The sequence below is a fragment of the Monodelphis domestica genome, chromosome 4, assembly GCF_027887165.1.
Source record: "Monodelphis domestica isolate mMonDom1 chromosome 4, mMonDom1.pri, whole genome shotgun sequence".
Lineage (NCBI taxonomy): Eukaryota > Metazoa > Chordata > Mammalia > Didelphimorphia > Didelphidae > Monodelphis > Monodelphis domestica.
This window is the reverse complement of record NC_077230.1, coordinates 142,218,449-142,245,058: the sequence shown is the minus strand read 5'-3', so window position 1 is coordinate 142,245,058 and position 26,610 is coordinate 142,218,449.

The following is a 26,610-nucleotide window of genomic DNA, read 5'->3' as shown; positions in this document are numbered from 1 at the left end:
GACAAAAACTGTTTCTCTGATTACTCTTAAGAGGCAAACTAGCTCTAAGCTCAAAATTGCTGAAGGGCACCTTATTAAATACTGGTTGTACAAAAGATCATCAAGAAAAGCCTCACTCCATGACATTTTCCACTCAATTGTCAAAGTGTCTCCCTAAAGAAAAGAAATGACCATGTCAGGTCCTTCCAATCTCAATTCTATAAACTCTAATGACTCCCTGTCAGCTCCAAGATCAAATATACCACTCATTTAGGCTTTTATAACTAGCCCTCCACTTACACTTTTCCAATATTTATATCTTATACCTCCCCCTCTCCAAGTGCTCTCTGATCTGGTAATAATGACATACTTGGGGGGGCAGCTATGTGGCTCAATGGATAGAGAGTCAGGCTCAGAGATAGGAGGTCCTGGGTTCAAATCTGACCTCAGATACTTCCTAGCTATGTGACCCTGGGGTAGTCACTTGTCCCTGTGACAAGGAAATCACTTTAAAAGACTGATATATATATATATATTAATTTAAGGTCGCCAAGGAATTCAGCTATGTAATTCCTAAATGAAAACTCAAATCAGCAGTCAGCCTTTTATAGAGTTTAATTACAAACAGGAGGAAGAAAGGAATTAGAGATAGAGAGAGAGAGAGAGAGAGAGAGCGAAAGAGGAGAGAAGGGAATAGGGCTTAAATACCCCCTCTGTTTAGGCTGGGCCAAAAGGCCCAAGCCCTTAGATAACTGGGGCAAAGAAAAGAGATCAGTCCCTATTACTCACGTGACCAAAATGGAGAAACAGTCTCAAAGGCCCCCACCTTCAGCTTCCTTCAGAGCAAGCTTCTCAGAGCACACTTCAACCACTCAGACAAACTCCTCAACCACCACCTGAGTCTTCAGACCCCTCTATCTTTAAGGAAACCATCCAAGTTCCCTCCCCTCAGTTCTCACATCTACCAATCACTGTCCATCAATTTCCCTGTGCCAATGGAGGCTCTAGCTTAACCCAGGACCGCCCAGAGGTCTCTGGCTTTGCACATGTATGTTGAAGGTCATATTCTCAAATAATTAAATCTTTGATCCTTTGCTACAGCCCTTTCTAAATCCTGTTATTCTGAGTAGGGTAGAGATTGGAATAATTAAATTTTGATCTATGCTGCAGCCCTTCCTAAATCCTGTTAGGACTGAGTGGGGTGGAGATTGATTCCAAGTATCTCCATTGTATCAATTCTAAAATCAATCATGACTCAAAGAAATTCCTGTTCTATGCTTAAGCATAGGTCAAAACCCTTTCCATTGTTCAGCAAAAGGTTTCTGTCCTAAAGTAATCTTAAGAAGGGAGGAGGAAGAACCTCCCATGCCAATGGGGTTCACATTCCAATACACTATCAGTAAGAAATTTTCCAAGTATGAAATTTCCCAATGGTGAAATTTCCAACATTTATAAGTCTAAGAAATTTTAAGGTTTACATCCCCCATTGCCTAGCCATTACCACTCTTCTGCCTTGGAATCAATCACAGAATTGATTCCAAGATGGAAGGTAAATGTTCTTTTTTTTGTTGTTGTTTTTTTAATAATGATGTATTTTCTGTTCCTTAAACAAGACCTTCCCTCTCCTGGCTTCTTGCATTTTTTTATATCCCTGTCATTATTCAAGTCCCAGTTAAATTCCCTACTATATAAGAAGCCTTTACTGATCTTTCTTAATTAACCTCTTCATTATTTCTGAATTATACTTCATATAGATTTTTGTATATACTTTGAATAAATTATACATAAAGGACATGTTGCCTTCCACATTAGACCATGAGATTCAGTTCTTTGAATAAAGGGTCTTTTTTTTTAATCTCCTATTGTAACACTTAAACAACCAAAGGATTCATCCTCCCAGAACTTTGGATCCATGACCTGACCCTACCCAGAATATCGATAAGATATCCTATCATCCTGTTTTGCTAACTCAAGATATCCTGTTAGCAAATCAAACCAACCCTATATAATCCTTCTCTCCTCTTCATTCAGGGTTCCATCTGCCTTGGAGGTGGTGGGACCCAAGCTGGAGCTTTTAATAAAGCAGTACCTCTTGATTTTACATTATCTGTACATGATATGTGTCTATACTTATTTCAACAACCACATCTGCATCTACTTCTTGATGAAAGTAAAGTTTATTTTTAAGGAAAGCCTGCCCCACTTCCATCCATCTACTTTTAGTACTCCTCCCCTTCTATTAGACATTCTGTCCATAATAATAAAAAAACAACAAATAGCTGGCATTTATATAGCACTTTAAGATTTGTGAAGCACTTTGCAAATATTATTTCACTTTGCGTTTTCAAAAATCCTGAGATGTAGGTGCTAATATTCTCCTCATTTTACAGAGAGGAAACTGAGCCTGGAAAACAAACAAAGAAAGAAGCACCTGAATTTATCCATCTATATATCTCCCACAACAAAATCCATTTAGTCTTTATTTCATTAATTTAAGGAATGGATTTAATGTTCTAATAAGTAGTATGATGGCTTAATATGTTTAAAAGATCATTTGTACAAAGGGTTCCTTCAGACCAAATAATTTAATTCCAGGAAATATGTAGATATGTAGATAAAATTTGTCTTAATTATGGGGATATGGCATTTTTTCCATTAGGGAGAAATCATCTGTGCCTATGAAAACACATCACCTAAGTAAGGCTGACTGTGTGTAAAGTTCGTTTAGGTTACTCTCTAAATGATATTGACTTATAGTGTTCTCCTATATAATAAGCTAACAACAACAAAAACAAAAACAATAATATTTGAACCTTTTTATGACATTTCATTGTAGAAAAGAATTTGATGTAATATAGATTTGTCTGAAACCCTATTAAGGTATTAGTTATTAGAGTAGCAAAAGGATTTCATCATCATTTCATCAAGATTGTCGACTTGCATTTACCTCCAAGATCAAGTATCTATTTTTTTAGTAATACTTTCATTATGAGAAAAAAAACTCAAATATTACTGAAAACTTATTATTCCCTGCCATGTAGTATTCTTTAAAAAAAAAAAAAGCAAAACCACTCTTACTTTCTGTATTATAATCAAGAGTGTATACTGTTTCCAAGGCAGAAGAGTGAGTGTTGATGTTGTGGGGTGTAGAGGTTTACCCCTGGGGTTTGGGAAGGATACCTTTTGCAAGAATGTAAGACTCTGAAACTTCACTTAAAAGTAAAGAGAGATTTATTAGAAATGTTGAATTTTTGGCAAGCATGAGTGGAGCAATCTGGGAGGTTGCTCCCAGAGTGCCTCCATTCTGGGGTTTTAATATTCTTCTTGAGCAGTGGGGACATGACTATGGGGCAAGGGATTGAGGGGAGGGGGTTAGTCCGAGGGCATGGGGGTGGTTCTCCTGATTTGGAGGATGAATGAATGAGGTATGTCTCTTTTTCCTCAGTTCAATGGGGCAATCAAAGGAAGGTAATCTTCAAGGACAAGTGTTTTGTGTTGGGAGTCACGAGGGCCTAAGGGAAAAGAGTAATTTCCCTATGTGACAGAGGCTGGCACTAGAGAAAAGTGCCAGGCTGAAAAGTATGTGAAATTGATCACCTCGATGGGGGAGGGGCCCCAGGAATGGAATCCGGGGGAGAAGACTTTGGCTGAGAGAGCAGTGAGTCTCTCAGTCTTGAGAAGCCGTAAAGAGAAGTTGGGAAAAAGACTTTCTCCTGAGGGTTACCCATTTTTTCTGCTGGTGACTGGAAGTCTTTCCCCCCAACACTTCCCAATTGAAGGGATTTCTGAAGAGAAACCTGAGCAGACTTTACCTCTGCTCCTGTTGCCCAGGGGTGAGTTAACCTGACCTCCTCTCAGGGGGCTTAGGCTGCGAAGGCCTGAGTTCCCCCCAAACTTGAGGAGGGAGGGGAATGGGTTTAGATAGAGACAGGTACCCCTTCTCCCCACTTTCCTTTTCCCATTGTTCTCTGTCCATTATTCTTTTTGTATTACTTGATTGAGTTAACATTGAAAGTTATCTGTTCCCCAAGATGAGTGTGAGTGAACAGATCAAGGGGAGACCTTTTGCTCTCGAGTAGTGGAAGGAGGGCAAGAGGGACAAGAGGGAATTGCGGAGAGCAGCTTTAGCTAAGGAGGGAAGTCAGAAGGGGGGAAAAATCTTCAAACCCCCATTCTTCACTCTGAGCCAACCTATTACATTTGCTGTCTTCCCTGAATCCCACTTTCAGAAGGGGGTTCTCCTATCTTTCCTCCTCTCCATACCAAAATTACAAACTTCTCTCAGGGTACAAAGCTTCCCTCTCCTTTTATCTTTTTTTAATACAGTTGGAACCCCGGATTTAAAAGAACCCTATTTATCAAAAACAAAAACAACCTTTAGTGACTGTCACCAACTGTCATCAACTGTCAGTTGTGAAGGTGTTGTCAATTACAATTCCTGAGGCTAGCAGCTTTTATCACTGACTCTGCCTAGCACTTTCCATACAGTAGCAAAAACATCTTGATTCCTTGTGGGAGGGGAACAAGTCAGTTACCAACTGCCACTCTGGTCAGTTACAAAACTGAGAATGAGAGAGATTCTATTGTAAAAGGGAAGATGTACTAGGGCTGTCAGCTTATAGGATCTAGCAATCTTGGATCCTATCTAGCTAGAAGCAAAACTTCTGGGGACAACAACCATTTTCTAGCTCTTAACTCCTGGCAGTTAGAGACTAGAAAAAGTTTAATGGGAAACATGTTACAACTAATACTTTGGTCTTCTGGGCTAGGAATAATTGCAATTTATTGGGGCTACTATATCATTTATAATACAGTGGCAGGGATGATAGACAATGTTCTGGGGATATTAACCAATATGACTATGGGATGGACTCAGTCGCCAATGAATTATCTAGATATATAAATTACCTCTGGAAAATCATACTCCAAGTCTATGTTGTGTTCTTGGTAGTGACTAACATCTTAAAGAATATCAAAGCTGGTGCCAACCTGATCTTCCAAAGGAAAGCTGTGCAAGCTCTAGTCATTGATAAAATATTAGAGACATTGTTTGGTCATATCCCTATTATAACTGAGATGTGCCAGAATTTCATGCAGAGAAAATAAGGCATGGGGAAGGAAACTGATGAGGAGACTGGGAATATGATGGGACAGACTAATAAGAACAATGTAGTTACTAATACTAATACTAGGACACCATTAGGTGCAGTAGGGTGAAATGATCTTGCCAATAACATACAGACACCAATTAATGCATCTTCTAACAATCTTGCAAATGCATCAAAGGCTCAAAAAATTATGCCTTTGGGTGATATAGCTAAAGTCACTGATAACCCTAACATTTTATATGCAAAGGTTCATAAGTCATTTACCACCCATGACTTAGAGTCTTTACCTAAATGAATGCCTACATTTTTATTAGAGTCTCATCTCACAATTAAAGAACTAAAGAGAGCATTTCACCTTTATGAAACAGGTTTTGAGGATGTAGAAATTCTTTTATCTGAACTTTTTACACTGCAGGAACATAAAAATTTTATTGAGCAAACTAGAAAAGATTCTTTACTCACAAACTGGCCAGAAGTTTTTGAGCGTCTGGATTATTCTAAACCAAGATCCATGGTTTACCTAAGAAAATGCCATGAGAATCTATTGCAGGGAATGAAGCAATTGTCAGAAAACCCAATGCATGGGGAAAATTTGACAGATTATCCCAAGAAAAAAATGAACATCCAAACACATTTTTTGATCACCTTATTGAGGGACTATTAAGCTTTAACCTTGAGAAGCACAAGTTAGGAGACAATTTCTCAAGGGTTGTGATAAGCACTTGAGGAATTTCTTCAGGAATTATTTACCCAAGTTTGACACCATCTCACTTAATGAACTTAGAGACACTTCCACCTATCTTCATGATAACAAAGTAGATCAAGAAAAAGAAAAGGACAATCTAAAGAAAAAGCTCCAAGAGACCTCTGAAATGTTAAGGCAGAAAGAATTAGAGGAGGTTAAAAACCTTGCTACAATTAAAACATTTAACAGATAAACCATAAAGTATAGACAGACACCCCAAACTCAACAGAGGTTGCAAAGAGATACCAGGACTTGTTTTTGTGTTCTCTTCAAGGACACATATTAAGAAACTGCCCAATGAAAAATCACTATGAACAGGGCCAAAATAAGAGAGATGGGAAAGTTCAAAATGCATATTATCAGGGAAAAGTATATAATAACAAAAACTATGGGAGACAGGACTCTAATAGCAAGCAATGTTGCTTTCACTTCAGACTTAGAGAACAGGAGACCCCAGACCTGAAATCCATGAAAGCAGCAATAGCTTCTGGAGCAAAACCCCATTATTCAGAAGTTGTAGCAAGAAATAATCATTATACCACATGATGCCAGGCTCTAGCATTATCTAGTAAAAAAGAGACCAATGGGTGAGGCACCCCAGGGAGGAAACATGAAGGCATAAGCATAAAGAGCAAAAAGGGAGTTGATAGAAAGGAAAAATAAAACATGGTGGAGAAACAGATAGTTGGGCAAGATGTCAAGGGAAGCAACTTAAATACAAAACAATAAGCTATAATTGAGAGGGAAAATGAAATTTCACAGATAATAGCAGACATGAAACATGACATTTATGGTTCACAATACATGGGCACACAAAATTGTATGGAGAAAAGCAAGGAACACATTAAATTCTTTTTGGAAATTTTTTTAGCTTGCAGAATGGATCTAGACAGTGGAAAATCAAATGGGGCTAGCAAATCTTTCAAACTTCAACTTAAGTATCCAGACCATTCTGACAGCATAGCTAAACAAGACATTGTTAGAAGAGACTTTGGAGCTGATACATTTATACATCTAAGAGAGTAAAGAAAGGAAAATGAGGGGAGAACCAACTTAAACCCAAATGCCAAAGATTTTTACCCATGAAATCCTATAACACTCAAAGATACCAGTCCTGGGGATAGGTTTAGCACAGATAAATATCAAACTTCCAATGACTTTATATTCCCTGAACCAGAGACTGCAAAACAATTTAAGGCAGTGGGAACAGAAGAGTCTTTGATAGAGAAACCTCATCCAAGCAGTTCTCAAACTGAAATTAACAGGAACAAAAACCTTTCCTCTGAGCAAGCTGTTGGCTCACAGACAGCAGTGGTCCAAAGTGATACAGAGTTAATTAATAATAGTGGATTGAATAAGGGTGGAATAACTAAAGAGAGCATGGTAGATTGCACTATAACATCTACAAAACCTAAAACATCTACTATTTATACATGTACATTACAAACCCTGGGGCAAGAAAGTAAAGATGATAATAGGAAATCTGTGTATGTAAACATCATAATAGCTAATTTACAAGAAACTCCAGAACCATATCTTGGGACATAAGTGGGAGAACAAAAGTACAAACCTCTTAGTGATACAGGGCAAGGTGTATCTTTATTGAAGTCATTCCCAAAAGATAACACCATACAGGGAATGGTTTCTATGTCAACAGATACACAAGAGGGAGTAGATAAAAAAGAACCTGATCCAAAAGATATGGTAAAACCTGTGCACTCCTGTAACATAATAGCAGATCTGCAGGGAGCAGTAAACCCACAAGAAACACATTTGTCACAACAGAACTCAGAATTAGAGCATATTACTTTGCAGCAGCTAGAAAAGAGATTGGAAAATATAACAATCATTGAAATAGGGTCAGACCAAGACACAAAACCTGATTTAATAACACCTGACACATAATTACAGCAGGTCACTGAACGAAAGCTAATGAGAGACCTAGAGAGTACAGAAATCAGTGACTAAGAGTCAGAATCAAACCCAGATGATACATTACCAAATGGCACAATAATAGTTGACCAAAACAGTGATGAAGAACAGGAACCCTATGAGTACATCAAACTCTATGATAAAGTTCACAAAAATTTAGATGGATGGGACACAAATTGGCATGATGACCACCTGAATTCAGAACAAACAAGCTTTTCTGATTCTGATTCTGATGAAGCAATTGAAAACATAGGACACTCTTTATCAGTAGAGGAAATGTTGTATATTGCCGGAGTCAGTAGTTATGAAGAATTTTGTAAGAAATATAACTTAGGGGACAGTAATACTGAATTGGAAGTAATATGATAGAGAACTTGGTACCAGGACTGGTTTGAGTTCTATAGGGTATCAAATAACATGAAACCTTATAAGAACCCAGATGGGTACTAGGCATAAGATCTGACATGTGATCCACAAAGGAACTCTATTCCAATCAGGAAAACCTCTAAGCTATAATGACAAGCCCTGGCTGAAAAGAAAAACAAAACTGAGACAAGTTCATGAAACCCAATAAATGTAGATGAGAAACATCCAAGATGCTATTGGAACATTTTACCCAAACAAAAATTAATACATGAAACCAAAATAGAATAATGACCAAGACAGATGGTATGAATTTGGGTTAGTTAGATGAGAGAGGATTAGTATAGCCTGTGAAACACAGGAGAAGCAGTTCCTTGTGGAACCTGGGAGTTTATTTGGGTGCATTTAAAATCCCAAAGAATTATTAAACCTATATACAAATTTCAATCTCAAGCCTAGACTAAAATATCATTAATCGCTATAATCAACCACATAGGAATAGAATAATTGCCTTACAATCACACATTAAGAAAGATACCTACAGTCATTACATAAAAAAGAATCTCATTTGCACACATGAGGTTGGCACAAACATCCTGTATAAAGTTTCACTCACATGCCTCAACATATTCACTCTTACATGCACTCACACATTAATCTTACACACATGCATGATCCTATAGTTCAGGATACCTGAAATCATCTTTCAGGATCATACAACAGGCAAGTATGTATCCTGTAAAGGAGAACGCAACCTGGACCTGTGACAAACTTCAAGCAATACCAAAGGATATAAGATACATGGACAACTGGAAAGAACTTTGAATCAAAGACATTGTGGGGAATGAACTTCAGGAAAATGGGTCACTTAAAATTAATTGCTGATCATATTAACTTCACATATAGGGAAGTATATTCATATGCACATTGGAATAAATATGCATCCACCACGTCATATGTAGAACACAAACAAATTTTACACTTACATTAGGGGCTGTGCCGTAAATAAGGAGAGTTCATAAATTGTATATCTCTAAATAAAATTATACAAGGATATATATCTATATATATATTTAAATAACATGTGACATATATAAATGTGTAAAAATAGCAGAAATATATTTGTATATATATGTATATATACATATATATATATAGCATAATAATGATCTAATCCAGTAATATAAATAGAAAGATAGAAAGGAGAGTTAAAATACTAACCATTAATAGACAGGAACAGAGTATTTTTGGGTGGAAAAGGAAATAGTGTAACTAGAAAGTAATGAAGCTTCAGAATAAATCAGATTTCATTAAATGCAAGTTAATATATTACATATATGTGTGTTATGAATTATTACATTGGAATTAGCATTATACAAGGCATAGGATAGTTCAATTTTACTTAAAATTGAAATTTTATATTGATTGCAATAGGAATGACTTTTGTGTTAAGAAATTGTTATATTGTAAAAATTTTGTTGGCACATAACCCTAACACTCTTCCCACAACTCAGTTGTAGCATCAGATATGAATTTAGATTAGCAAATACACAGATTAGGATAAGATTTATTATTTGGGTTAGATGGGAACAATAAGTAGCATCAATAAATTCGAATAGACATAGAAGTTAAGTAACTGACTGAGCCCCACAATCCTTAGAAACAACAAAGAAAGAAAGATGCTTAGACAGGTTATCTTTGGAGTTGTGGTTATAGCAGTTATTGATTGTTTCTGGGTCTACAACATAATCTACAGTAAAAATGACCCATATGATCCTTGACTCTATTGATTACATTGGCAACACAACAATGTTTATATTACAGTTGCCTTTTCAAACAGAACCTATAATCTGGCAGGTTTTAGTTCAAGTATACACCCTTGTTATGGAAGCCCTTCAGACTCTGACCCAAGTAAAGCAGATCTTTAGATTTGTGATTCCCCTAAAGGCACAACAGATACTGGTTACTGATAACAACTTGGAAACTGTGATAAAAAAGTTGTTTGAGGAATTGATCAAGAAAATAAAGGCTATATAAGTGTGAGGGCAAGGACAATGGAAAGGCAAATAAGGTATCTAAGGGAAATGAAGGTGACGATGACAACAAGCCTGACTGTGAACCAGAGAAGATTTTGAAGCACCACTATCTAAGAGAGCCTTGTAGTTTTTCTTTCCCACCTTAATCCATAAATATGGTTCTGTCCTGTGTGTACCTAACATATTTATTGCCACTAAATTACTGTTCTTTTCTTTGCTATCCTCTGCCAGCTACATATGTGGCTCAGCTAATTCTTTTTGATTTGATTCATTTCCTAGGAAGTCTACATTTGTGGTTTATTGTGCTAGATCCTCTACCACATTGGAACATGAATCTAAATCATAGCTGTTGCTTTGGCCAGAGTACCCTCTGCCACATAGAATGTTGGCTTCAAGTCTGTCTTTTGAATCCCTGGTTGTTAGTTCAGTTACTAAGACTTCCATACCATTCCTCTTTTCAAATTTAACTGTCATGTCACCTCCATTACTTTGTTTTTTTTTGTTTTTTTGTTTCTAATTTTTATTTGGTCATTTCCAAACATTATTCGTTGGAAACAAAGATAATTTTCTTTTCTTCCCTCCCCACCCTCCCACAAACTCTCCTAAAGCCCACATGCGATTCCACTGGGTATCACATGTGTTCTTGATTCAAAACCATTTCCATGTTGTTGGTATTTGCATTAGAGTGTTCATTCAGAGTCTCTCCTCAGTCATATCACCTCCACCCCTGTAGTCAAGCAGTTGCTTTTCATCGGTGTTTTTACTCCCATAGTTTATCCTCTGCTTGTGGATAGTGTTTTTTAGATCCCTGCAGATTGTTCAGGGACATTGCATTGACCCTAAAGGAGAAGTCCATTAACTTTGATTGTACCACAGTGTATCAGTCTCTGTGTACAATGTTTTCCTGGTTCTGCTCCTTTCACTCTGCATCACTTCCTGGAGGTTGTTCCAGTCTCCATGGAATTCCTCCACTTTATTATTCCTTTTAGCACAATAGTATTCCATCTCCAACATATACCACAATTTGTTCAGCCATTCCCCAATTGAAGGGCATCCCCTCATTTTCCAATTTTTGGACACCACAAAGAGTGCAGCTATGAATATTGTTGTACAAGTCTTTTTCCTTATTATCTCTTTGGGGTACAAAACCAGAGTGCTATGGCTGGATCAAAGGGCAGACAGTCTTTTATTGCCCTTTGGGATTAGTTCCAAATTGCCCTCCAGAATGGTTGGATCAATTCACAACTCCACCAGCAATGAATTTGTCTCCCTACTTTGCCACATCCCCTCCAGCTTTCATTACTTTCAATAGCTGTTATGTTAGCCAATCTGCTAGGTGAGAGGTGATACCTCAGTGTTTTGATTTGCATCTCTCTGATTATAAGAGATGTAGAACACTTTTTCATGTGCTTATTAATAGTTTTGATTTCTTTGGCTGAGAACTGCCTGTTCATGTCCCTTGCCCATTTATCAATTGGGGAATGGCTTGGATTTTTGTACAATTGATGTAGCTCTTTGTAAATTTGAGTAATTAAACCTTTGTCAGAGGTTTTTATGAAGATTGTTTCCCAATTTGTTGCTAACCTTCTGATTTTAGTTACATTGGTTTTGTTTGTACAAAAACTTTTTAATTTTATGTAGTCAAAATAATTTATTTTGAATTTTGTGACTCTTTCTAAGTCTTGCTTGGTTTTAAAATCTTTCCCTTCCCAAAGGTCTGACATGTATACTATTCTGTGTTCACCTAATTTACTTATGGTTTCCTTCTTTATGTTCAAATCATTCACCCATTCTGAATTTATCTTGGTGTAGGGTGTGAGGTGTTGATCCAAACCTAATCTCTCCCACACTGTCTTCCAATTTTCCCAGCAGTTTTTATTAAATAATGGATTTTTGTCCCAAAAGCTGGGGTCTTTGGGTTTGTCATAAACTGTCTTGCTGAGATCATTTACATCAAGTTTATTCCACTGATCCTCCTTTCTCTTATCCAGTACCAAATTGTTTTGATAACCACTGCTTTATAGTATAGTTTGAGATCTGGGATTGCAAGTCCTCCTTCCTTTGCATTTTTCTCATGATTTCCCAGGATATCCTTGATCTTTTGTTCTTCCAAATGAACTTAGTTATGTTTTTTTCTAATTCAGTAAATACATTTTTTGGTATTTCAATGGGTATGGCACTAAATAAGTAAATTAATTTGGGTAGGAGTGTCATTTTGATTATGTTAGCTCATCTCACCCATGAGCAATCAATGTTTTTCCAATTGTTTAGATCTAGTTTTAGCTGTGTGGAAAGTGTTTTGTAGTTGTGTTCATATGGTTCCTGTGTTTGTCTCGGGAGATAGATTCCTAAGTATTTTATTTTGTCTAAGGTGATTTTAAATGGTATTTTGCTTTCTAATTCTTGCTGCTGAAGTGGGTTAGAGATATTTAGAAATGCTGATGACTTATGTGGGTTTATTTTGTATCCTGCAACTTTGCTAAAGTTGTTGATTATTTCGAGTAACTTTTTGGTTGATTCTCTAGGATTCCTTAAGTAAACCATCATATCATCCGCAAAGAGTGATAGCTTGGTCTCCTCATTGCCAATTTTAATACCTTCAATTTATTTTTCTTCTCTAATTGCTACTGCTAGTGTTTCTAGTACAATGTTAAATAATAGAGGTGATAATGGGCATCTTTGTTTTACTCCTGATCTTATTGGAAAGGCTTCTAGTTTATCCCCATTGCAGATGATGTTTGCTGATGGTTTTAGATATATACTGTTTATTATTTTTAGGAAAGGCCCTTCTCTTCCTTTACTTTCTAGTGTTTTCAATAGGAATGGGTGTTGTATTTTATCAAAGGCTTTTTCTGCATCTATTGAGATAATCATGTGATTTTTGTCAGTTTGCTTGTTAATATGGTCAATTATGTGGATGGTTTTCCTAATATTGAACCATCCTTGCATTCCTGGTATGAATCCTGCCTGGTCATAGTGGATGACCCTTGGGATGACTTGCTGGAGCCTTTTTGCTAGTATCCTATTTAAGATTTTTGCATCTATATTCATTAGGGAGATTGGTCTATAGTTTTCTTTCTCTTTTTTTGACCTGCCTGGCTTTGGGATCAGTACCATGTTTGTGTCGTAGGGTGAATTTGGTAGAACTCCTTCTTGGCCTATTCTGTCAAATAGTTTGTTTAATATTGGGATTAGTTGTTCTTTGAATGTTTGATAGAATTCATTTGTGAATCCATCTGGACCTGGGGATTTTTTCTTAGGGAGTTTTTGATGGCTTGTTCAATTTCTTTTTCTGAAATGAGGTTGTTAAGATAATTTATTTCTTCCTCTTTTAGTCTAGGCAATTTATATTTGTGTAAGTATTCATCCATATCACCTAGATTGCCATATTTTTTGCCATATAATTGGGCATTATAATTTTTAATGATTGCCTTAATTTCCTCTTAATTAGAGGTGAGGTCTCCTTTTTCATCTTGGATACTGTCAATTTGGTTTATTTCTTTCCTTTTTTAATTAAACTGACTAGTACTTTGTCAATTTTATTTGTTTTTTCAAAGTATCAGCTTCAAGTTTTATTTATTAAATCAATAGTTCTTTGACTTTCGATTTTATTAGTTTCTCCTTTGTGTTTTAGGATCTCTAATTTAGTCTTCATTTGAGGATATTTAATTTGTTCACTTTCTAATTTTTTAATTTGTATGCCCAATTCATTGACCTCTGCCCTTCTTAATTCTTTAATATATGAACTCAAGGATATAAATTTCCCCCTGAGTACTGCTTTGGCTGCATCCCATAGATTTTGAAAGGATGTCTCATCATTGTCATTTTCTTCAATGAAGTTATTATTAATTGTTTCTATGATTTTGTGACTCAGTTTCTAACTGATTTTGGAGAATCGTATTGTTTAATTTCCAATTAATTTTCAATTTACCTCTCCATGTTCCCTTACTAATTATTATTTTCATTGCATTGTGATCTGAGAAATTGCATTTATTATTTCTGCTCTTTTGCACTTGTTTGCAATGTTTTTATTCCCTAATACATGGCCAATTTTTGTGAATGTACCATGTGCTGCTGAAAAGAAGCTGTGTTCCTTTTTGTCCCTATTTATTTTTCTCCACATGTCTACTAACTCTAATTTTTCTAAAATTTCATTCACTCCTCTTACCTCTTATTTGTTTTTTGGTTTGATTTATCTAGTTCAGATAGAGGAAGGTTCAGGTCTCCCACTAGTATAGTTTTTCTATCTATTTTGTCCTTGAGTTCCTCTAGTTTCTCCTTTAGAAACTTGGATGCTATGCCATTTGGTGCATACATGTTGAGTATAGATATTTCCTCACTGTCTATACTGCCTTTTATCAGGATATAATTATCTTCCCTATCTCTTTTAACTAGATTTATTTTTACTTTGGCTTTGTCGGATATCATGATTGCAACTCCTGCCTTCTTTTTGTCAGTTGATGCCCAATAGATTTGGCTCCACCCTCTTACTTTCACCCTATGTGTGTCTACCTTTCTCATATGTGTTTCTTGTAGACAGCATATGGTAGGGTGTTGGACTCTAATCCACTCTGCTATTCGCTTGTGTTTTATGAATGAGTTCATTCCATTCACATTCAGAGTTATGATTACTAGCTGTGTATTTCCCAGCATTTTGATTTCTGCTCCTTTTCCTGCCTTTTCTTCTTTCACTATTTCCTTCTACACTAATGTTTGCTTTTGAATAGTCCCCCTTGTTCCACCCTTACTTTACTTCCATTTCTACCCCCCTCTTTCTAAAATTAACTCCCCTGCTCCCTCCCTCTCTTGTACTGCTTCCCTCCCCACCAGACTGTTTGTTACCCTTCTACTCCCCTATAGGGTGGACATCTATTCTCTACCCCCAATGGATTGGATTGTTTTTCCCTCTTTGAGTCACTTTCAAAGCATATAAAAGTTGAGTATTTCCTGTCTCTGACCTCTTTACCCTTTCAGTGTATTGATATTCTTCCCTGCACCACACGCTTCTTTCTGACATATAAATTCAACCCCATTTGTTTCTTTTCGCATTTCTTTTAATATTAACCTATTTTTAAGCTCTAGTTATATATATATATTTGCATACTCATGCGTATGTATTTTTGCATGCATATATCTATATACCTATTTATGTCTTGTCATTTCATCCTATTCAGTTTGTTGCTGTTCCCTCAAAGTATACTTCTTTTTGCTGCCCAGGTAATAACAACAGTTTTTAAAAGTTACCAATGACCTCTTTTCTTATAGGGATATATATCATTTTAACTTATTGAGTCTCTTAATTTTTTTTTTGTTTTTCTTTTTTCCCCTCTTTTTTAATTACCTTTTGATGATTCTCTTGAGTTCTGTGCTTGTACATGAAATTTTCTGTTCAGGTCTGGTCTTCTCTTTATGAATTCTTGAAACTCTTCTATTTTGTTGAATGACCATACTTTCCCCTGAAAGAATATAGTCAGTTTTGCTGGGTAGTTGATTCTTGGTTGTAGATCTAGCTCCCTTGCTTTCCAGAATATTGTATTCCATGCCTTTCTTTTTTTCATTGTGGATGCAGCCAGATCCTGACACTGTGGTTCCTTGGTATCTGAATGACTTCTTCTTGGCAGCTTGTAATATCTTTTCTTTGTTCTTATAGTTCCTGAATTTTGCTATAACATTCCTGGATGTTGTCAGTTGGGGATTAAGTACAGGAGGTGATCCGTGGATTCTATCAATCTCCACTTTTCCCTCTTGTTCAAGGATTTCAGGGCACTTTTCTTTAATAATTTCTTGTAATATAATGTCCAGGCTTTTTCTTTTGTCATGGCCTTCTGGGAGGCCAATAATTCTTAAATTTTCTCTCCTTGAATGATTTTCTAAATCCTCTGTTTTGTGAATGAGATACTTTATATTTTCCTCAATTTTTTTCATTCTTTTGGGTTGTTTTATAGTGTCTTGTTGCCTTGTGAGGTAACATGATTCTAATTGTTGTATTCTGGTTCTTAAAGACTGGATTTCATCCTTAGTTTTTTGGTCGTCCTTTTCGTTTTGGTCAGATTTTCTTTGGAGGTCATCTTTCATCTTCTTCGCCTCATCTTTCATCTGCTTTGCCTCATCTTTCATCTCCTTTGCCTCATTTTCCAGCTGGTTGATTTTGGCTTTCAAGCCAAATGTTTCCATATGAATTATCTTAGTTTTTAAGTTCTTTTCCCAATTGTCTTCAGCCTCTCTTAATTGTGTTTTGAATTGCATTTTGAGTTCTTCCAAAGCCTGTATCCAATTCGCTGGGACTTCTGATTTTTCCTTTGCTGATCCCTCCTCCTCTGTTTCATTCACTCTTGCTCATTACCTGTGCAGAAGCTGTCTATTGTAAATTTTTTTTCTTCTTTTTCTGTTGTTTGCTCAAGTTTACCCCTTCTTTGCTCCCAGTATTTGGCTGTGCTCTTGCTCCTTTTGTTTTGTTTTGGTTTGGGGTCTTTCAGTATCCCCTCTTGGAGCTTTGTCAGATCTCTTGGGACAGTCTCTAGGGGAGGAATGTTAGCTTCCCTGTCCTCTGGGGGCTTTTGATTGGATTGAGTTCAACTGGGTCTGGCTGTATGTGGTATGAAGCTCTGAGGCTCTGAAGACTCCTGGAAGGCTGGGCCACCCAGGCTCTCTCTAGTTCTCTCCAGCTGCTTCTCCACTGTCCACAAGTGCCTTTGCCCGCCTCCCTAAACTCTGAGGAGTTCTGATGGAAATAGGGTCAACTGGATTGGTCTGGATGTGCCCCAAGGCAATGGTGAGACTGGAGCCTGATGGAGGAAACCAGCCACAGCCCGGGCTCTCCCTGGCTTCCACCTGCTGTCCATGCTGGATGCCCTGAGCCCAGTGCCCTGCTGCTCACAAGGTAGACCCTCCAAACAAGCACCTTTGCCTGCTCAGAGATTCCCGCTGCTGCTTGGGGCTCAGCCCTCTGGGTTGTGGGGGAGGGGTCCTGGGACCTTCGCTCTGGCTTCCCCTTAGCCCTGAGTATTCTCGGATTCTGGCTTTTGGGGGGGCGTATCTTTTGATTTAAGTCCAGAAGGAGGGTTCCCCTCTTCTCTCCTGTTGTTCAGCTTGAATTTCAGTGCCCTAGGAGCATTCAGTCTGTATTGGTAAGGAAGGGTCTTCCACGAGGTCTGAACTTTTGATGCTTGCTAAGCCGCCATCTTGATTCCCTCACCTCCATTACTTTGAATAGGATTATTGTTTTCAAAAGTAATTTTAGCTTCATTTTCAGTAAATTTTGTATTCTCTAAATCACTCATTCCTGGATGGAAGATGTCAGTGTCTGGATTCAAATTAGATGTTTTTTCTAAAGGTACCTCTGCCATAAAACTATTGGAAGAATTAACCGAGTTTGGTAGAATGAAATGCAAGTCTGTGAAGGGTTTCAATGTATTTTCTTTTTAATAACAGTAACCTCTAGGGAATGGAAATTAAGTTTCTCTGTATCTCTCACTAACTCTTGCTTGATTTCTTGTGACTTTTTCTTTATTTTTCTTTTGCACAATTCAATCCCATTGCCCACTCTACACTAAAGAAAGTTCTCTAATAAAGATTTGATTTCCTTTACACTTTTCTCCTGTGTTATTACTATGAAACTTTTTTTCAAAGTCTCTCATCTCATTTGCTATTCAAGGAATGATTTCTTTTATTTCTACATCTGTTTCTCTTACGTGTCTCTGCCTTTCTCTTGATTTATTGCAATAGCTATCACTCAGAGATTCACTTTCTTGCACAAATTTTTCATTGTTTCTCTTCTTTTGTCTACTTTTTTCAGCAGCCTCTTTCCCCCTATATCTTCTATCTCCATATGTTACACTGTATACTTTAAAGGTCTGGCTTCATAACTCTTTCCTAACCATATCTGAGTACTTAGGTTTAGCTCCATAGTTAATCGCATGTTGCATCTCTTGCAAATCAGATGCTTGCTTAGTGGACATTAGCATGCAATGAGAACAAGTGGACTTTTTGTACCTAGTTTGTGAACTTTGTGTGTTCTTGTTCATAATCTCATATTTCTACTTCAAAAAATAATTTTTATAAGGTGTCCTCATTTGCGACAAAAGAAACATTCTCTGGTTTCTCTCTGTAGTGGTTTTGGTTTGTAACTAGGTTTTGTGTAACTAGATTTTGTATAAGTCCTAACCATGTTCAGTTTCTTTATTTCTTCTATCTCCTTTTCCTTTAGATTTTTCTCTGTCATCTCTAATTTGTCTCTTAGGTCTTGCACTTGTTTATTTTGTTCTGACTGATTATCATGCAAGTAACTTGCTGTATCACTTAATTCTATGAGGCTAACCATGTCGTAATTAGGGAAATAATGCCTAAAGAAGTTCATTAAATGAGGTGTGCAGCCCCTTAAAAATTGTCTATGGACATGATTTGCAGACTCTTCACTATTAGTCTCTAGACCTAATATTGATTCTTCCATTTCTGACAGAAAGTCAATGTATGTGGCAGGATGTTCCCCTTTGTTCTGTATGATCTTATCAAATCTAGCCTATGCATTTGTCTTTGAGCAGCACTATTTAATAGCCTGGAGCAAATCTTCTCTGCATTTCCTTAGGTAGGACATGCTAGTGGGGTTTTCAAAGTCTAGATCTTCACTTTGCTCCACAGTGGGCCAACTAGTCAGGCTACTATCAGTCCTGATCTTTTCTAGGAATTGTCTTTGTTCATGAGGTCTAAACACTTCTGAAAGGAGAAACTTAGCATCCTCAAAATCAGGGTCAAAAAACCTAAAAGCACATTTCAGTTCCTTTTGAGATTTGAAAGGTTGTTCTATTAAATTTGGGAAACATCTTTTTAGGGATTCAAGTTCCTGTCAGGTGAATTGTCTATTGAAGCACATCAGAAGGTGGTCACCAAGTTACCACCTTCAGTGGACAAATCTTTTCTGGTTCATTGTCAGGCTTGATGTCATTGTTACCTTTATTTCCCTCTCTGCCTGTCCATTGTCCTTGCTTCCAATTTGTCTAGCCCTTTTTCCTTGATCAATTCTTCAAACAAGGTCTTTATCACAGTTTCCAAGTTGTTATCAGTAACCAGTATCTGTTGTGCCTTTAGGGGAATCACAAATCTAAAGATCTGCTTTACTTGGGTCAGAGTCTGAAGGGCTGCCATAACAAGGGTGTATACTTAAACTAAAACCTGCCAGAGTATAGGGTCTGTTTGAAAAGGCAACTGTAATAATAACATTGTTGTGTTGCCAATGTAGTCAATAGAGTCAAAGATCATATGGGTCATTTTACTGTAGATTATGCTGTAGACCCAGAAACAAGGAATAACTGCTGTAACCGCAACTCCAAAGATAACCTGCTTAAACATGTCTTCTACTTCTCTGCCTTTCTAAGGATTATGGGGTTCAGTCTGTCTTGAAGGTGCCAGATATAATAAAGGGGATACTTCAGAGATAGAGAGATACTTAAGAGGATATTTCTTGATCAATACTGGATGACTAATACATCAAGGTTTTTCCTAGGTTTTTCCTTCCTCCACCCTTCACCTCCTGGTTTCCTCCCTCTCCCTCACCCTTCTTCTTTAAGTCAATCAGTGTGAACTATGAGATTTCAGAGGAAACACTCTTTTCCCTCTTACTTTCTCAAATAAAGATGTTTATTGGGGAAGACAGGATAAGGATAGGGTTTTCCCTAGTCTAGCAGGTTTGGAAGATATTGTGGAAATGGCAATCAGTCATTAGCAGGGACAGTCAGAGAGTTTGGAGGACAAATATTTTTCTTCTTTCTTCTTTTTCTTCTAACCAGCCAGATAAATATCAGTCAGTAAGCAAAAGCCTCAGGGTCTTCACCATCAGCTAAAATTTAGTCCAAAAGCTTCTCCTCCCTGCTCCAGAAGCTAAAAAGGTCTCTCATCCTAGGTCAGAAGAAATTTCAGCCCAGTTCACATGCTGGCTTGGCTCCAACTGTCTTTCCTGGTAACATGCCAAAGGGAATGTTACCTTTTGATTGACAGATCTTCTGTCCTCAGCTTTCTGTTTTGCATGCATGTAAATTCTCTCTTGCATGCATGCCTCTTTGACACATGGGCCAAGGTGGCACCATGGGAACAACAGGAAATGGATGATTTGTGACAAAGGCTGGCACTAGAGAAAAGTGCCAGGCCAAAAAGTATGTGAAATTGATCACCTCGATTGGGGAGGGGCCCCAGGAGTGGAATCCGGAGGAGGAGAAGACTCTGGCTGGGAGAGTAGTAAGGGTCTCTCGGCTTTGAGAAGCCAAAGAGAAAAGTTGGGGAAAAAACTTTCTCCTGAGAGTTACCCATTTTTCCTGTTGGTGACTGGAAATCTTTCCCCCCAGCACTTCCCAATTGAAGGGACTTCTGAAGAGAAACTTAAGCAGACTTTACCTCAGCTCCTGTTGTCCAGGGATGAGTCAACATGACTTTTTCCTCAGGGGGCTCAGGTTGCCAAGGCCTGAGTCCCTCCCAAACTCCAGAATGGAGGGGAAAAAAGGTTTAGATAGAGTCAGGGACCGCCTTTTCCCACTTTCCTTTTCCCATTGTTCTCTGTCCATTATTCTTTTTGTATTACCTGATTGAGTTAACATTGAAAGTTATCTGTTCCCCAAGCTGACTGTGAGTGAACAGATCAAGGGGAGACCTTTTGGTCTCGAGTAGTGGAGGGGGGACAAGAGGGACAAGATTAATTGGGGATATCACTTTTAGCTAAGGGGGGAGGCAGAAAGGGAGAAAATCTTCAAACCTCCTCTCCTTTCTCTGAGCCAATCTGTTACATCTGCTGTCTCCCCTGAACTCCACTTTGAGAAAGGGGCTCTCCTCTCTTTCACCCTCTCCATACTTTGGGATATAAACTTCCCTCATGTAAAAACTTCCCTTCTTTTAATACATGTGACAATAGTTTGACTGAGTTTCTGGGGGTTCTATGCCCATGACAATAAGGGCTTGGCATTGAATGACTTCTATAGACCACAAAACTAGGAAGTATCCGAAACCAAATTTGAACCCAGGACATCTCATCTTTAGGTCCTATTCTCAATCTACTGAGCCACCTAGCTGCATCCCCACCAACTTAAGATTTCTTTTTATACTTTTAATCAAGTTATTCCTCATAAGAACAAAATGACAAACTGTAATTAATTACTTTTTCACATATTCCTGTATTTTGATTGAAAAAATATTTAAAGAGCACAGCATCTTAAAAATCTTAATGGTCTTTTACATTGGGATTCAGCTTTCCATAATCAAGCAGTATAAGTCCAAAATGTCCATCAATATATTCAGAAAGATTATGCAAATTACTAAAGAAACAGTATTGGCTCTATTTCTCAGTAGGAATTGGATTTAGTAAGACTCAGAGTGATAGAAGGGAAATTCAAATAGCTTCAATTGTAAATACCTATTGGTAGCTCACATCTAGTATTGTGGTAATTAAATTTTTCAATAAATAACAAGATTACAACAAATTATGGATGCCATATATTGAGTCTTTTGTATTTGTTTATCTGCATAGGCAAGGTCTGCTATCTTTGCTCCAACTGTAAATGGAACTCTATTTGAGAAGATATGAAAGGAATAAAGGTGCACCTGTACATACTTCAGTAGATCAGGGACAAAAAAAATGTTCTAGAAAATGAACTATCAAAGAAAAATTAAAAAAAAAAAACTATACCCAGAAGTGGACTTTAATTATAAGGAGAAAAAGAAGATGTTTATCCTGGAAATGAGAAGACTTAGTCTTGAGGGGCTATGGAAGGAAATGTCATAGTTGTCATTTAGTGTTTATGTGGCTCTTCCATATAAGAAGGTTTGTTTGACTCTAGAGGTCAGAAACAGAAGTAGTGGGTAGAAATTATAAAACAGGATATCTAGACTTGTTGACCAGAAAAGCTTTTGAACAATTAGGTCTATGTAAAAGTGAAATGTACTTCCTCAAGGATTAGAGCATGCCTAATTGAAGTTCTTCCAGGAAAGGTTATTTGATCATTAATTTGTTTGTTTGTTTGTTTTTCACAGTAGTTGTGATTCCTTCTCAGGTATATGTTGCACTCAAAGGACACTGAAGTCTCTTCTAATCCAAAAACTATCTAATCCGCTGATACATTCAGAAGCCAGAATGGGAAGGAAAAGAACAAGAGACTCTTTGTTCTAGAGATTCATTCTAATGTGAGAGACTGAAAGACAGACAGAAAGAAAGAGGAACATACAGAGACAGAGAGGGAAATTCAGAATTAGAGAAAGATATAGAAAGCTAGAGAGACAAAGCTACAGAAAGAGCAGCAGACTGAGGGAGAGAGAGATGGAGAGGCATTTACATTAAGAAAACAGAGGCAGAATGGGGTGGTGGTGGTAAGAGGAAGACAAGGTAGTGGAGATTTGAAGGAGGTTAGGCAATGTGGAGTAAAAGATAAATACAGATATAATGAGAATAGTGCTATGCTCAGGCTTAAAAGGCAAGCATGTTGTTGATATCCAATAACTATAACTGATTTAAAAGATCAATAACAAAGAGAGGAGACGTGACTATTAGCTTCTCCCCCCTCCCCATGTTATTTCCCAATAATCAAGCAGCCCTACCTATCTTTGGAGAAAATCAGCTGATTTCTGTTTTCCAGGATGAAAATTATACTGTACTAGAGATATTCTGGAGAGTGAGATTGCTGAATCCACCTTTTCCCTATAAGAATAGCTTTAGATTGTGGAGTAGATCTATGTTGTGGAGCATTCTGTACTTGTACATAGGATTTTTCTGGAAATAAATTTACTATCATACCCATGATCTCTCTGTACCCTCCATGTTAGATTCTGAGATGTGATCAACCACTGGGCTTCAAAATGTTACTATAACCGAATATTTGGCCTCTCATTTGAAGACTTCTGAATATAATTGAGCTTTGTATTTCTAAATAAATCACATAGCCTTTAAAAATGCTACAGATTAGGCTAAGAGTAAGTAGATATAGAATATTTACTAACTTTTTAATTATGAGAACCTTTACTTCTAATTCTATTTTAAAGGAAAATTGGGCTCTTTATATGATAGAGAATTATTTTAAACACCATTTTCACTGAGGTTATGTATCAGAAATCCTTTGGTAAAAAGTCCTCAAGACCTTCTACAAGACAATTTGAAGATTGATGACTCTCCTCCAGCTGACATTCCTGTTCAATTAGGTAGAGGTCAGACAGACATCTGCTGCTGATTTTAGCAATGGGTATTAAAGGCTTCCAGGGAAATGCAGGCCCATAATCTCAGGTCTTGGCACATACAAAGCAGCTTCACCTTTTAAATTAAGAGAAATGGGATAATCAGTGGACTTTCTCCATCAATTTGTTCATTTTATGTGCAAATCCTTCACTTACAATTCTTATCTCTATTGTGATGTTTTTCTCTTTTTTATTTTTATTTTTTCTGATTTTCTCCTATTTACTCACCTTTCTAGACACTTTGGCTCCCTGGATCAAAAGCAGAGGAGTCTTCCATTAGCTGCTGAGCAGCCAGTTTTGACAAACTCCACTTTCATACAAGTTACACAAGAGAGATACATAATATAATTTTTATGGTCTGCTGCCCTGAGAAAATTTAGCACACATGAAGTATAATTCATTCAAGAAGAATAAAAGCTCTTAGCTGAATTATTACCTAGGTGCAGCTGAACAGCTGGAAATGAAGCTTGAAAGCCTTTGTGTACAAGAGGAGTACAAATGACTTTGGGTCATCAATAAGAAGAGAATATAATTCCATTTTGGACATAAGGTCATTTTCTCTTCAACAAGTACTTATTACTGTAATTTCACTTAGTAATAGGAAGAGTGGGGGAAAAAGGATAGGAGACCTGGGTTTAAGTTTCAACTCCATCACTCAACTAACATTGTGACCTTGGAAAATTATTCAGAATTTCTAATCTCCAATTTCTATATTTTGATAAATAAAGATCACATTTGCATCATTTAATAGCTCTGTAACCCTAAGAAAATCTTATGTTATTGACCTGTTTCTTTATCTTTAAAACATGGATACTACTAATATCCACCTTATAAGGTTGTTATGAGGATATATTGAGATAAAAATGTATAATGTACTTTGTAAAATGGAAATTGTTATGTAAATACTAGCTTTTGTCTTTATTACTGAAGCTGCCACTGCCATTATGCTTATTATTACTTACTACAAAGTGTTGTCATAAAACCTTAATAAACATTATCTCTAAGGTGCTATACAAATATAAAATATCATTATTTACTACTCTAGGACTTCACATAGGTGGTATTGACAAATATTATCAAACAGTAATAAACAAATCATTGTTTCCCAGTTAGATTTCATTCTTTTGTCTACTCTATCTAAGCACTATACAAAAGGAAAGAAGAGATGTAAAGATAGAATTGATTAATCAATAAGCTTTTATTCAAAACCTATTATATCTGAGGCACTATATTAAGAACATAAACAGACATTGACTTTCTAAAGGTTACCCTCTAAAGTAATGTATAATGAAAACAGATATGAGGAAATATGAAGAGGAGATAATTTTGATGGGAATCACTAAGTGAGGTAATATATGATTATATATACTTGAACTGTTAAAAATAAAATTAGTTTCTCTGCTAAAAGTATTATATTTTTATGAGGTTTATTAAAGATTAAGAAATAAAGAAAATACAAAATAAGGAAACACATGCCGAGGCACAGCCACTTACTTTTCATCTTGCCTGCTAGGTAGAGATGCTTGTGCTTAGAAGCGGAAGCAGGGAGAGGGCAGAAGTAGGTGGAGAGTCAGTTTAAATACAAATTGTGTTCTTGCACTCAGGTGAGGACTTAGGGTAATATTATAGGGAATTCTGGGAACTACCAAGTACTTCTGGGAATTGAAGTCTGGGGTTCAAATCTCCATTTTACAAAATAGCATATTGACTTCATCTATGTTTTCCATAAAAAATTCTCCACTGATCCATAGTCACAGCATACAGTTGGATTTTCAAGGAATATCAGTCAGCTAGACAAATAACAAACATTTATTATGTGCCAGTTTCTGTGCTAAGTGCTAAGGATACAAAAAGAGGGAGAAGACAGTTTTATCTTCAAGTTCACAGTCCAATGGGGGAGGCAACAAGCAAATAAATATGTACAATCAAGTTGGGAAATAATGTGTTCTAATAATCATGAAGATGGCTGAAGCAGGTACTGTGGAGTGTTTTGAAGATAACAAATTCAACCCTGTATACTGACTTATGTCTTGCCACTGGACTTCAATGACTATAAGAGAAAGGAAGGTGGATGACTATGTGAAACTGCTTCATTTAAAGCCAATTCACACCTGAGTCAATACATCATCCTGTGATATCATTGATCCTCTTTGAAAAAAAAAAGGATGAACAAGATCATCCATTAAGAGGGAAAGGCACTAGAATTAAAAAGAGATTGGGAAAGGTTTCCTTTAGAAGATGAAATTTTAATTGGACACATATATAGAGAAAGAGAGTATTCTAAGAATGAGGTATACCAGTAGAAGGATAAAATTTCAAGTGTGGTCTCAGTGATAAAACACATCTACTATTTAAAGACCAGTCTAGTTAAATATAAGAATATATCCCCAGCTACTGATGAAATTCTTATCTATAGTGGCCTTTGAAAAAAGACAAAATCAATAAATAGCCTTTAGTCATTTATAGATCCCCATTTGGTTTTCCAATAATTGCGGCAGAATGTCAGAAGAGTGTGCAAAAAAAACACAAATATTTTAAATAGCTATAAATATTAATTTAATTTTTGATATTCTTTGTAATCTTTACCCAATAACTTATTGATGGACCCACTGTTGGAATAACTGAATTAGTTCTATAGTAACATTCTCACTATAAATATTATGAAAAGAGATATATTGCTTATTTGCCAGTATCAAGGAAGTTTATCCTGTGCTGAGTACAAATAGAAGAAAGATTCCACATTAATAATGAGGTTTTCCAGATATTCATTTATTGATATTCATTTGACAATGAGTCAAACAATAGTCAAAACAATCCACACAGAAATAAATGGGCAAAAATTTTGTGTTGCTTAGAAGATGATATGTGTTTTGATGAGAAAACTTTTGAGTTGGTCCCAGGAGATACATTTTGAACAGGAACCATAGGAAAAAATCTAGTCCAAAATGCAGTATAATGTGATCTGATTGGATGATACTTGAGAATTAGTGTGGTGCCCTTAGTTTCCCAAAATGATCCTCTTTTATCAAAGTATATCAATTGATCATGATTATTCTTTTAGTGATGCTATATAATAATAAATAATGGAAGCTCTGTCTTAGAAGAATCACAACTGTAGGTGACCCCAGAGGAACAAACATGATTCCTGATTGGTTTCAGCATTTTGTGGTATATTATTGATGATGTCTTGCATATGAAATGTTTAATATGGCATGTAGGACCAGAAAAAAGGTGTAGTGATAATAAT